Consider the following 14,140-nt stretch of genomic DNA (forward strand, 5'->3'; position numbering starts at 1 on the left):
GGATGTACATTGATGACGCGTTCGTTGGATATATGGCCTTGACTTCAACATAGACGCACAGTGAACAAATGTGGTGAACTAATAAGGAAATAATGGGGAATGATACTTTAACGCGTTGGTATTCCTGGAACGGAAATGGTTTGCATGGTACTGGAAATGTGTGAACATAGGACATAATACATTCGGTTCGAGTTTTGACTTAAAATGATTGCAGATGAATAAAAACGATTTTTTTAAACAAATGTGTGTCCGTTTATGTATTCATTTCAACAACGTGTTTTAAGCGAGTTTCAGGTGGAGGATCTTCGTCACACATCTGCCCTTAACCGGCAGCATCTTGGCTGTCTCCCCATTAACATGTGTTCCTGGAGGGGAAAGGGCCCCATTATTTATCGATTCACAACGTTACGGTCCCTAATCATCAAGTATACAGGGAATCCTGTACGCTAAGACATGTGAACTGTAACACTATAAACGATAACACGAAACATTAAAATACTATAAACTAGTTTCATCATTTATAACACCAAAAACAGAGGTACGGTATTATAATCTCATTTCAAGAATTAGAATTACAATGTGATTGTATTAGAATCACACTCTGCGCATATGTATGTATAGTGTACGTGCAAGCGAACTGTGCTCGTATGTACGAATGTAATATGCATCTATGGCCTTTGGACATGCGAACCGGTGGTCGGATATGCGAATTGGGGGGTGCAGGATTATGATCGGATTAAAATGATTAGAATCACACTTTGGTAGTATTAGAATTACACTGAGCTAGAATGTATGTTAAATGTAGATGCACATCGGGAGTCGTAAATGCGGCCTGGGTGGTGCCAGATTCAGAATTGCATCAAAATTATTAAAATAGCACCATGGTCGTATTAGAATCAAGCTGCCCACTGCTGGTAGAATGTTACATCGCAATGGCACCGAATAGCAATATACATCTTCTTGGTTCTTTCGGTAAAGTCACGTAGAAGGGAAGTAATAAAATAATAAAAATAAAACATAATTAAATAATTCTCACGACGTTTCGGCCACAACGCAAGCAGCCGTCCTCAGGTGGAGAACAGGTCCGTCAAGTAGACAGAGTCTGTATGTCACGCTCCAGGCTTGGAGCGACTATTTATGCTGGGATGGAGGAGCGAAGAGCGTCTTTACAAAATAATTTGCATATCAAGAGGAATTTAGCATATTTATGGCAAATGCAGATGTGCGATTAGCACTACTTGTGAACTGCGTAGGAGGTTTGGCGAGGGGTTCAAAGTCATTATGTCCATGCATTATGCAGGATTAGCAGCATCAAACGGAGGGAGTAAGGTCAGAATCTATATATATAAAATCGCAAATCTCTCTGGTGAATGGTGAGGGTGAGTGGTGAGTGGTGAGGGTGAGTGGTGATTGGTGAGGGTGTGATTGGTGAGGATGAGTGGTGAGGGAGAGTGGTGAGGGTGTTATTGGTGAGGATGAGTGGTGAGGGAGAGTGGTGAGGAAGAGTGGTGAGGGAGAGTGGTGAGGGTGAATGGTGAGGGTGAGTGGTGAGTGGTAAGGGTGAGTGGTGATTGGTGAGGGTGTGATTGGTGAGGATGAGTGGTGAGGGAGAGAGGTGAGGGTGAATGGTGAGGGTGAGTGGTGAGGGTGAGTGTTGAGGGTGAGTGGTGATTGGTGAGGGTGTGATTGGTGAGGATGAGTGGTGAGGGAGAGTGGTGAGGGTGTTATTGGTGAGGATGAGTGGTGAGGGAGAGTGGTGAGGAAGAGTGGTGAGGGAGAGTGGTGAGGGTGAATGGTGAGGGTGAGTGGTGAGTGGTGAGGGTGAGTGGTGATTGGTGAGGGTGTGATTGGTGAGGATGAGTGGTGAGGGAGAGAGGTGAGGGTGAATGGTGAGGGTGAGTGGTGAGGGTGAGTGTTGAGGGTGAGTGGTGATTCGTGAGGGTGTGATTGCTGAGGATGAGTGGTGAGGGAGAGTGGTGAGGGTGTTATTGGTGAGGATGAGTGGTGAGGGAGAGTGGTGAGGGAGAGTGGTGAGGGTGAATGGTGAGGGTGAGTGCTGAGTGGTGAGGGTGTGTATATATGTAAGGTTATTAAGAAATATATTTTTCACCCGGGCAACGCCGGGTACTACTGCTAGTTAATAATATACAGCATTGATATTTTGCGTGGAGCCTACAAGCGCAACCTTGCGCATTTTGACCTGGTTCTCGACGCCCGTCCCGCGCCCATGGTAGAATCTTGTGCATTTCGGGGCGTCAAGGGTTCGCACCACAGCCTTGAAGGATTAGGCAGGTCCCTGGCTTCTTTTGAAGAATATGACCAGGCTCCAGGCACTGGATCCTCGCACGTGGCGGATCCTTGAGGCACCCCGGGCCTCAGGGGCTCGGAAACTGTGGGCGCCACAACACATTTCCTTTTGGCGTACGGTTTCCGTTGCCGAGTGCCCCACCACGTCGGACACACCAGACTTGGGCTGTACAGGACATGGGGATGAGCTGTCTGGGTTGGGACGGACATAACTACATGCGTACACACTGCGGCCATTTCACCTCCATGACTTCTACCTGTCGCCGCCGTGGGCGGAGCAACTTGGGGGACGTACCCGGTGTCACCTTTGGGCAATACAACCTGTCTACGACCGCCCATGGAAGCACGTGTTCCCGCCGCCCCGTGTTCTTTTAATTAGCGGCTTGCTAATCGTTTCACAACCTTCTGGTCCCGAAACCCGAAGTATACGGGGGATCACCTGTACTCTATAACATGTAAACTGATAACACTATGAACAATAACACTAAACATTAAACGACTTAAAAAATTTTTTTATAATAGATTCCACCATAAACGGAGTTACGGTATGAGAATGTCATTAGAAGCATTTTAATCGCTCATATGTTTGTAAAGTATACGTTCAATCGAATCGGGGGACGGATATGCGAACAGTAGGGGGTTTGCAGGGTTAGAATCGCATTAAAATTATTCTAGTAACAATATGTTCGTATGCGCATTTTACTGTGCTTGAATATATGTTATGTGCAAATGCGAATCGTTAGTCATAAATGCTAGGCAGGGTTTAAAATGTGCATGTTTAATCCAGTGTTAACGTTAATCCAGTGTTAGCATTATATTTAAGGACAATATTGTTAATATCAGTTCGTCTGGACATGGCACGTGCCTTGTTCGTCTCGATCAACCAAATTAGTACAATGTCGGTCATAAAGGTGTGCGAGTTCATTCATAAGCAGTGTTCGCTGATCCCCGATGACACAGACCTACACACAAACAAAGTACTCTTTATTAATTTAATTATCAGCTCAGGCATCTTCATCTCAATCATTTCCAAAGACGTGTGGGGTCCCGCGAGAGCAGGGCATGGCAACAAATATCTGAGCAGCGGAAGCAGCAGAATCAGAAGTAGCTGCGTCGCCCTAGAAATGTGATGTTGCTGCTGCTGTATTTGCTTCTGCGTCGATCAAGATTGACGCTCTTGATCAACTCTGACATTGTAAACTCTCACATGTTAAACTCTAACATAGTGAAATATAATATTATAACCTATGAACTACAACCTATCCATTGTAACGCTTGATAATACGATTAACTGTTATAGTGCAGAACCACATAATTGGAGGCGTGGGATTATAATCGCATACTAATCATTAGAATCGCACTGAGCTAATTAGAATCACACTGTGGTTGTACGTATGGTAAGTTGATATGCCAACCGGGGGTAGGATATGCAGGATTAGAATCGAATTACAATTATTCGAATCCCACTCGTCGTATTAGAATCACACTTTCCACTGTTGGATGAATGTGTCGTATCAGTGGAATCTAATAGCCATATAAGTATATACAGTATACACAAATAAAGAGTATAACAATCACACATTGTAACATAGATACAATAAACATTATTAAAAAAAACGTATTTAAAATATATATTCAACTTTTTTAAAACTCAGAATGTCGTCGTTCATGTGGGGAGATGGAGCGCAGTGGATCGTATCGTCTAAGCTGCTTTTCGGAATCCGTGTGATAACCCAGTCACATCGCCTAACTCCAGTGACAGCACCTTACCCAAACGACATCTCCCCAACAAGGCAGCCTTACCGATGCTGTATATTGTGTTTCGGGATAACAGAGGTGTGTATTATCCCATGCGCCTTGCCCAAAAAGACTGATTGTCCGCTTAACAGCCTAGCCTGTAAACCACAATTGGTGATAGTGTTGTTTGAGAGCAGCTATTAAAGTCGCGTTGGCAAACGAGGTGGTGGCTGGCCAAAACATGCCTCGCTGTTTGTCTCCAGAGTTATGACGGATACAAACCAGACCAAGCGGAGACCATGTACCAGATCGGATTTTGGTAACTGATGTTAGAGTGATAGTGTTGTAAGTGTGGTCACTACGCGTCTGTACGTGCTCACTCCCGAAGCTCGGCGATTTTTTTGGCAACGCCACGGGGCTGCATTCACTTTAAATCGAGGACAATGGAGGGCATGGGGAACGTGTTTTCCAGCGCTAATCCGATTTATTCAAAATATGCGCACAATTACACACTGAGATGCACTTACATATTCATGCATGAAGCACAATGGGCACATTACCCTTCGGTATGTTAATAAACATGCGGATTGTACCTTCCAAAATTAACAATCGAATGCAAATATCCTGAAAGACAAAGGATTGGATCCGAGGGGGGAGTTATAAGGCGGCTCAGAAGCAGAGCTCAATGCCATTTCGAGAGGGAACTTGACGAGGTTGGACGCTCGACTCGTCGGTCTGCTGATCACCCTTCAACCGCGAGACAACGCAGCCTGGCGAGCACAATTGCTGCGTCGACAGTTAGGCGACTTTGCGTCGGGAGAGTTCGTGGCGACATCTTCAGACGGGTTCCAGACATCGATATACCGTGAATCTCCAAGTAAGTTTCTATTTTCGCGGATAAACTCTTAAACGTGTTCGTCGTCAAATTAGCGGTATTTTTTTGCGTCTCGGTTAGACGCGAGTGTCGTTCTTGTTTTAGCAGTTAACAAAATCCAAAACTCAACGCTAAACATCCTTGCGGCCGATAGCGTACTTTTGACTCGATAACACCGCTGCTGTTACTACGCTCACATGGAGCAGAGACGCTCTCCACAGCCCCACGCACACAGAGGCAAGAAGTCATTCAATTGCCCTGTGTGTGGGAAGTCCTTTTCCCGGCCATCACATCTTCAGAGTCACCAGAGAACACACACTGGCGAGAAGCAATTCCCGTGCTCTGTGTGTGGGAAGGCATTTGCACGGTCATCAACTCTTCAGAGTCACCAGAAAACACACACGGGCGAGAAGCTATTCCTGTGCCCTGTATGTGGGAAGATATTTGCACAGGAATCAACTCTTCAAACTCATCAGAGAACACACACGGGCGAGAAGCCATTCCTTTGCTCTGTGTGTGGGCAGACATTTGCACGGTCATCACATCTTCAGCGTCACCAGAGAACGCAGACGGGCGAGAAGCCATTCTTGTGCTCTGTGTGTGGGGAGGCATTTTCACAGTCATCAAACATGAACAGGCATCAGAAGGTCCACAATGATAGGAAGCTGAAATCAAAAGGTGGAATTCAAGGTGCTGCAATGATTCCTGAAGATAATTCCACTATCGATCCCATGCAGTTGGATCCCGAGAGATGGTTGGATGTAATGGAGTGGCTCGAGGATCAACCCGAGAACTCGGGGTGACTGAAACAATATTATGTCATGTGGCTATACCTATTAAGCCGTATCGAGTACTTTTGTGTGTAATTTTGACTATTTTAGTTTTACAGTTTGTGAGAGTTTAATCACGTGCACAGTGGTGGTTTGTAATGTTATCGGATTACTTGCCGAAGTGGTGTGGTGAGCACTGGTTGTGAGAGGGTTCATTGTAGTCGTTAGGTGTTCCTGTTGAGCTAAAGTTGGAATGCGTCTGTAGGTAAATCTTTACTCAACATTTTAAAGATTTTGTGTCAAGTGTAGAGCTTTTTTTTTTTTTTTATTAATCGATTTTAGATAGCCGATTTCAGGATGTACATTGATGACGCGTTCGTTGGATATATGGCCTTGACTTCAACATAGACGCACAGTGAACAAATGTGGTGAACTAATAAGGAAATCATGGGAAATGATACTTTAACGCTTTGGTATTCCTGGAACGGAAATGGTTTGCATGGTACTGGAAATGTGTGAACATAGGACATAATAAATATTCCCTTCGAGTTTTGACGTAAAAATGATTGCAGATGAATAAAAACGTATTTTTAACAAATGTTTGTCCGTTCTTTATTTTATAATGTTCATTGCAAAAACATGTTAAGATAATTTCAGGTGGAGGATCTCCATCACACAAGTGTGCCCTTAACCGGCAGCATCTTGGCTGTCTACCCAATTAACACGTGTTCCTTGAGGGGAAAGGTCCCCGTAGTTAATCGTTCATCAACGTACCAGTCACTAATCCCGAAGTATGTCGGGGATAAACTGTACTTTATAACATGTAAACTGTAATACTATAAACGATAACACTAAACATTAAACGATTATAAACTAGTGTTTTAATTTATAACCATATGCAAAGGTCGGATATAAATTATTACGATTACAACATGGTCATATTACAATCACGATTTTCACTGCTAGATGTCATCGAATAACAAAAGACGGAATATATTTATAGATTATGAATGGTACTCCTGCAACTGCGCCAACCACCGGGCCATCTGCCCCCGCGGCTCCTTGAATGTAAGAAGGAACTGAAGAGCATAATGGTCAGTGCGTACGCGACATCTCCGGCCGTACAAATACGGCCGGAACTGTTTACATGCGAAAATCACAGCGTACAACTCTTGGCGGGTCACGCAATAGTTCAGCTCGGCCCCACTCAGGGTCCGGCTGGCGTACGCGATGACTCATTCCGTCCCATCCTGTACCTGTGACAACACCGCGCCCAGCCCGCTGCTGCAGGCGTCGGTGTCCAAAATAAAATCGGTGGTAAAATTGGGGAAAGCGAGGGTGGGGGCGTGGGTGAGGTGGTCTTTGAGAGTGGTGAAGGCCGTCTGGCAGGCCCCCGTCCACTGATAGGGGTGCTTAGGGGAGGTGAGTTGGGTGAGGGGGCGTGCAATCTCGCTGAATCCCTTTACAAATCGACGATAATAGGTGGCGAGCCCCAAAAATGATCTGATCTCCGTCAGATTCCTTGGCCGTGGCCACTCCACTACGGCGCGTACCTTCTCCGGATCGGTGCGCACGCCCGCCTCGCTGATGCGATGCCCGAGGTACCCTACCTCGCGTTGTGCGATGTAACACTTACGTGGCTTGAGCTTGAGATGAGCCGCTCGCAGTCACTGGAACACCTCTCGTAGCCTGGACCAATGCTCAGACAAAAATCTACTGAACACGATCACATCGTCCAAGTAAATCAGGCACTGTTCCCACTGCAAGCCCCGCATCACCAACTCCATCAACCGCTGGAACGTCGCGGGCGCGTTAGTGAGTCCGAACGGCAACACGCGAAACTCAAACAGGCCCATCGGGGTGGTGAATGCTGTTTTTGGCCGATCCTCCTCCGTCATCTCCACCTGCCAGTAACCGGACGCCAGATCGAGGGTGGAAAAATACCGCGCTCCTGCGAGACTGTCGAAGGTGTCGTCGATGCGAGGTATGGGGAAGGCATCGCCGAGCGTGACTGCGTTTAGTTTACGGTAATCGACGCAGAACCGGGTTGACCCATCCTTTTTCGTTACTAGTACCACCGGGGCTGACCAGGGGCTCGCCGAGGGCTGAATTATGTTATCGCGAAGCATGTCCCCAACTGCCTCTTTGATTTGGGCGCGTTCGGGTGCGCCCACTCGGTACGCAGGGAGTTTGATGGGTCGGGCTGCACCGGTGTCAATTTGATGCTTAACAAGGTCGGTCCGACCCACGTCCGAGTCGTGTTCGCTGAACACGTCGGCATACTCCCGCAGTAACTCGCGCAGCCGATCGGCCTCTCCCTTAGGTAAGTCCGCCCAGGGTACATGTAACGCGTCGAGCAGGGGAACGACCTCGGCTCGGGGAGTCGGGCCGACTCGCCAGGCCAGGTCCTGCTCACCCTCAGGACGACCGGGGTCCTCAGCCCAGAGTGCGACCACCGAGTCGTTAGAGTGGCGTGCGTGCAGGGGGTGTACTGTGGCTATCGGGGTGCGCCGTCGCATTATCGCGGGGGTATTGTGGGGGTTAAACATCCGCATAAACAATCGGTCCCCATCTGCGTTTACCAACGTGGCGGATCCCACAACCCCATACCGTTTTGCCAACTCCGGGTGAGGAGTTAGCATTACCTCCCCTGATGGTCGGAGCGCGGGGTCGGTGGGGGATGTTGCCACCGGCACCAGCATCTCGGTGAGCGGGCCGATGGTGACTGCCGTCGCCAGGATAGCGGCCACAGGTGCAAAGCGGCGGCGCGTTGGTTCTCGTCCCAGGAACGGTATCCGCTCGCCGTTGCTCTCCATGGTGGCGCATCGCTGGCGTGGTTGCACGTTGAGTCCCAACCGTTCTAGGAGGTCGGTGCCTGCGATACACTCGTGACACAACGCACTCGACACGTAGAACTCCTGCGTGCACACCTGGCTGCCTATGCGGACCTCTAGGGTGGCTCTCCCCAGCAACCCCATTCCGGCTCCGCTCGCCGTGTGCAGCGCGCGGTCCGGTGCCTGCAGGTGACGCACGTCGACCCCGATCGCGCTGCAGTGCGCTGCGCTCACGAGCGAGGCCACCGCCCCCGTGTCCAGCAGGATTCGGGTACGCACTCCGTTAACCTCCCCTTCCACCAGCGACGTGGCCCCCGTGATCCCCGCCACCAGCTCCCGCAGCCAGTCGCCAGGAGTCACCGTTTCAGTGGGCGTTGTTGCTGGAACCTGTGTGGAGATCACTCGCTCGCCATTATTCTCATTATCGTCTATTTGTATCGGGACCGCGTCGATTGCACCCCTAGTTGGTCCGCTCTCTAGGGGGCGTTGGAGTTTAACCCCCGCGTCTGTCTAGCTCGGGTGATTTCAGGACAGTCCCTCACTAGATGCCCTCGGCGATCGCACATATAACATGCCCGGGGAGGGGGGGCGGCTCCGTAGTGGGCCCCCTGCCCACTCCCTCCCCCCCCATTACGCCGCTGTCCACCCTCCGCCTCTAGTCGGGCTACCCTTCCAGATAACCCTCCTACCGTGGCGCGTAGGTCCCCCATTTCGGATCGGATGGTCTCAACGGCGGATTGCAGTTTGGTCACATTCTCACCTACGTGGGTTACCCTATCACCTACTTGGTTTATCATATCTCCCATACCTGCCTGTAACCCAGCTACCCACCCCGGAGTTGTTTCGCTGGGTCTCTGGGGCTCCCTTGCCCGTCCTCTTACTGCGATGGCGAGCTCCTCCTCCTCGTCCGAGAGTAGGCTCGCTACGGCGCACTCTCGTCCCCTCCCTCGAGGCTGCGCGCGCTCACCAGAGAGCTTCTCGCATTTACGCGCGCGCTCGACAAGTGTGTTAAAGGAGAGGCGTGCACCGTCTATATTTGGCTGCCACCACGGGGTGCGTGCCAAATATCGCTGGACCTTCCCGGTGGCGAGGCTCTCAATTACTTTCGCCTCGTGCTCTGGGTACGCAAGCTGGGTCAACATGCGTACGTCCTCGGCGTAATCTCGCAGATCCTCGCCGGGCTGGCGGCGGCGTGCCTCTAAGGCCGCCTGCGCCTCCTCCTCGTCATAGGCGCCGAAGCGCCGTTCGAGTTCGCACATTAATTTTTCCCACTGAGTTTGTGTGCTTGCGGGCAAAGCTTCCACAAAGTCAGCTGCCCGTCCATCTAAATGTATCTCTAACTGCTGCAACGCCTCCTCATCCGACCACCCATTAACCTTTTTAGCCCCCCTGATGCTGCGGGCAAACGATTTCCATGATGGAATTCCTTTGCCCGTAAATGTGCATTTGATTTTAACCTGGGTTGGGGGGCCTCTTTCCCTTGGGGGTGCGGGGGATCGTCCCGCTTCTGACACCAATATGTGGGGGTCGCTAGCCCCCGAGATTCCTCCCTCGATAATGCTAACGGCCGGGCTAGCATCATCAATCGCCCCCCCGCTGCTAAGCGAACCGCTGCTAAGTTCCTCACCTATGGCGGGGGAGCCGTCGCCCGCGGATTCCCCTCCACCGCGGGTCCGCGTAATGGGCATGGTTAATTACCGATTAGTATTCTGCCCCTCTCTACTACGATACTTCCCTTTCCTAATCGCGCGCCTGCAACCCACGCGGAGCGAACGCACGCACGCCCACACACACGCCGCTCCGCGCACTCCAACTCAACTCACGTTATACTCGCGCACCTGTATCACACACGGAGTGAACACACGCGACACCTACTCTCGCACCGCTCTGCGCAGCGCTCCCCCGAGGCGAGCCGCAGCACCACAGAATCACTGCGTACCCACGCGCAACCCGCGCGCTCAGCTCCGCGCAGCGCTCACTCACGTGGCGAACCACTGTGCACACAGCGCACCCACACGCTCACACTGCACGACAAGATCACGCGAGACCACGCTTCGCTATTAATGATTTATTATAGGCCACCTGCGAATTGATGTTGAATCAGTGAGTCGACGAAGCTGGCCTATTCCACTAAACCTGTACCTATTCCCTATTTATCGGCTTACGATACCCTACTTTACCTCCCCACTCACTGTTTGGTGCCCGCGGAGGTTCGCTGCTCTCTGCGCTAACAGCGTACCTCGATGCGTCGCACGGACGTCCGGGTCGCTGGCTGGAACTCCTGCTGGTCCGCTGGCCTGGAGAGAAGGGGCGATTTCCCCTCTCCGCTCCTCTATTTATCCTCCCTACCTCAAAGGGGATGCTGCGCTGAACAATGGGCTCGTGCACCCCAAGCCCGTGCACGGCGGTTCCCCGGGCGCTGTTGATCTGCTAATCAGTGAGCGACGTTGGCGGCGTACATCCTAATTACTCCCTTACCCTTCCTAACAATGGGGCCTGCGCGCTCCAGCGCAATTATCCCAACCCCCCATGACTATGCGCAACAGCCCCTGTGACCCCGCTATTCATGCTGTCCCGTGCCTCCCCTGCTTGCCCCGTCGACCCGTGGGAGTGTGTGTGGGGGGAAAATGCGCCTCAACCGCGGTGGCCGAATGCCCCACGCCGCGACCACACCATATTAAGGCCGGCCGCAGCGCCGCGGTGCCACGTAGCACGGGGAGGTCATCCAATTCCCTGATCGCCGGAAACCGTGAGAATTAATCCCGATAAGGGCCTCTCGGATAAAAACCGGTCGATCAGGTGACCTTCCCTTCCAGCTCTATGGGGGGGGGGAATGCGTGCGGGTGTGTGCTTATGTGGGGCGGGTGATGGGGGGCAGTGCGGTGGGGGAAGCCGGGCGGCTCCCTGGTTCGGCAGAGCGGCCCCGTCGTTGTGGCACCACATAGCCCCCCGGGGTGCCAGTCCCCGTCCCGGGTTGACTGGAGCACCTCGCCTGGGTTGCCCCCACGAGGTATCGCCGCGGGGTCCGCGGGATTCGCCCGGCCCTTGTGGCTGGCCTCGGGGGTGGCGGCTCCGTCTCCTGGGGCTCCGGCGGTGGTCTCCTCCTCCATTCCAACGGCTCCCCTCGGCCTCTGGCACCTGCGGGCTGGGGAACAAACTCAGAGGCGGTGGGGTTTAAGGGTCGCCGTCCTCGTCGCCCCCGGCCCCGCCCGGGGCCCCTCGGAGCCCGGGGCTCCGTGGGGCCCATGTACTGCGCGAGGCCCCCGGGCACGGGGGGTGGGGGGACCCCGGGGTTTCGGGGTACTTGGACGGCGGGGCTCCCCCCCTCGGGGGCTGCTCGCCACGGCTTCAGTCGGCGGATGTTGACCACCATCTCCCGGCCCCTCTCTCCTCCCTGAATCAGCACCGTCCATGGTGAGATCTGCCGTCTCACAATCCAGGGTCCTCGCCAGTAGGTGGTCAGCTTCCCCACCTGTCCGGCACCGACGCGGGGAGTGTACAGCCACACCTCGGAGCCCGTAGTGTAGAAGGGGGGCTCCATACGGGGTCGGGCGCCCTGCTCTTGCCGCTGGTGCGCGGCCTCTCCGTGCGGGCCGGCTCGGCCCCTGGCCCCTCGCAGGGTCTCCAGCAAGTGCTCCACGGGGTGGCTCCCTTCCTCCCGTTGCGGCGGAGGAACACCGAACAGCAGATCTGCGGGCAGGCGAGACTCGCGACCAAACATCATTAGGAACGGGGTCTGTCCTGTAGAGGTGTGAACGGCGGTGGTGTAGGCGAACAGGGCATAGGGAAGGTGTTCGTCCCAGTCCTGTTGATTCGCGGCCGCCATGCGTTTAAGCTTCCCGGCCAGAGTCTGGTTCATCCTCTCTACCATCCCGTTCGCCTGGGGGTGATACGCCGTGGTTCGGTCCTTCTGGATCCCGAACTCTCGGCACAGCGCCTGAAATAGTTCGGCCTCGAATTCACTACCCTGGTCGGTAATGACTCGTTCGGGGATCCCGCACTTAAGTACGTAGTTTTCCACGAAGGCCCGGGCCACTACAAGGGCTGTTTTATCCGGGATAGCCACCGCCACGGGGTAGCGGGTGAAGTATTCCACCGCTACGAGAATATATCGGTTGCCCCGGTGGGATCGTGGAAAGGGCCCCTGCAGGTCGATTCCGACCAACTGATTCGTCCGACTGACTCGGAACGGCCTCAGGGGTACCTGGTACCTCGCCGGCTTTTGCCCACACTGCTGACAGGCCCGGCAGCCCTGCACCCAGGCGGCCACATCTTGTGCCAATTTGGGCCAGAGATACTGGCGACGCAGGGTCTCTCGAGTGCGTCGTTCCCCATCGTGGCCCCCGAGTGGGTGGTCATGCACCAGCCGTAGCAGCTGGGGTCGCACCTGGGCAGGAACACAGATGCACCCCGGCTGGCCGGCCTCGGTTAACTCCCGTACCACTCCGTTCCGCACACACAACCGGGCATACAAACCGCTCCAGGGTCCTGGTAGGGCGCTCTTTTCCTCCCGCAGTGCCGCCTCCACTGCCGCCAGATCCGGATCTCGCTGCTGGGTCTGTCTCAGCTGCTCGTCGTTTAGGCCCGGGAAGGCGCAGCCGACGTCCTCCTGGATCCGTCCGATCGGGTCCCGAGCCGCGGGTCCCGCGCTTGCCGGGCGGTCGACGGGATCCTCAGTGCCACCTGTGAGGGTTTCTGTGGCGCACACTGCACTCTCCCTCGCTGGGGGGGGGGTCAGTGGCCGCGGCCTCTCGGGGGTCCGTTGCCTGCCGGCAGCGTCCCCCCGTGAAACACGGGCAGGCCTCCTCCGCCCTCGTCTCGGCGTACACCGTGGGTCGCCTCGACAAGGCGTCCGCGTTTGCATGCGTCCGGCCAGCCCGATACTCGATTTGCAGGTTGTACTCCTGCAACTGCGCCAACCACCGGGCCATCTGCCCCCGCGGCTCCTTGAATGTAAGAAGAAACTGCAGAGCATAATGGTCAGTGCGTACGCGACATCTCCTGCCGTACAAATACGGCCGGAACTGCTTACATGCGAAAATCACGGCGTACAACTCTTGGCGGGTCACGCAATAGTTCAGCTCGGCCCCACTCAAGGTCCGGCTGGCGTACGCGATGACTCGTTCCGTCCCATCCTGTACCTGTGACAACACCGCGCCCAGCCCGCTGCTGCAGGCGTCGGTGTCCAAAATAAAATCGGTGGTAAAATCGGGGAAAGCAAGGGTGGGGGCGTGGGTGAGGTGGTCTTTGAGAGTGGTGAAGGCCGTCTGGCAGGCCCCCGTCCACTGATAGGGGTGCTTAGGGGAAGTGAGTTGGGTGAGGGGGCGTGCAATCTCGCTGAATCCCTTTACAAATCGACGATAATAGGTGGCAAGCCCCAAAAATGATCTGATCTCCGTCAGATTCCTTGGCCGTGGCCACTCCACTACGGCGCGTACCTTCTCCGGATCGGTGTGCACGCCTGCCTCACTGACGCGATGCCCGAGGTACCCCACCTCGCGTTGTGCGATGTAACACTTACGTGGCTTGAGCTTGAGATGAGCCGCTCGCAGTCGCTGGAACACCTCTCGAAGCCTGGACCAATGCTCAGACAAAGATCTACTGAACACTATCACATC

The 14,140-nt window shown here is 53.5% G+C and overlaps 1 pseudogene; it reads left to right on the forward strand.

Moving 5' to 3' along the window:
• The window catches only part of LOC133361323 (zinc finger protein 721-like), a 104,747-nt pseudogene extending 99,167 nt beyond the window's left edge, over nucleotides 1–5,580 (forward strand).
• The last annotated feature ends 8,560 nt before the right edge of the window (nucleotides 5,581–14,140 follow it).

The sequence above is a fragment of the Lethenteron reissneri genome, chromosome 72 (genome assembly GCF_015708825.2).
Source record: "Lethenteron reissneri isolate LAM-NWPU_2019-01 chromosome 72, ASM1570882v1, whole genome shotgun sequence".
Lineage (NCBI taxonomy): Eukaryota > Metazoa > Chordata > Hyperoartia > Petromyzontiformes > Petromyzontidae > Lethenteron > Lethenteron reissneri.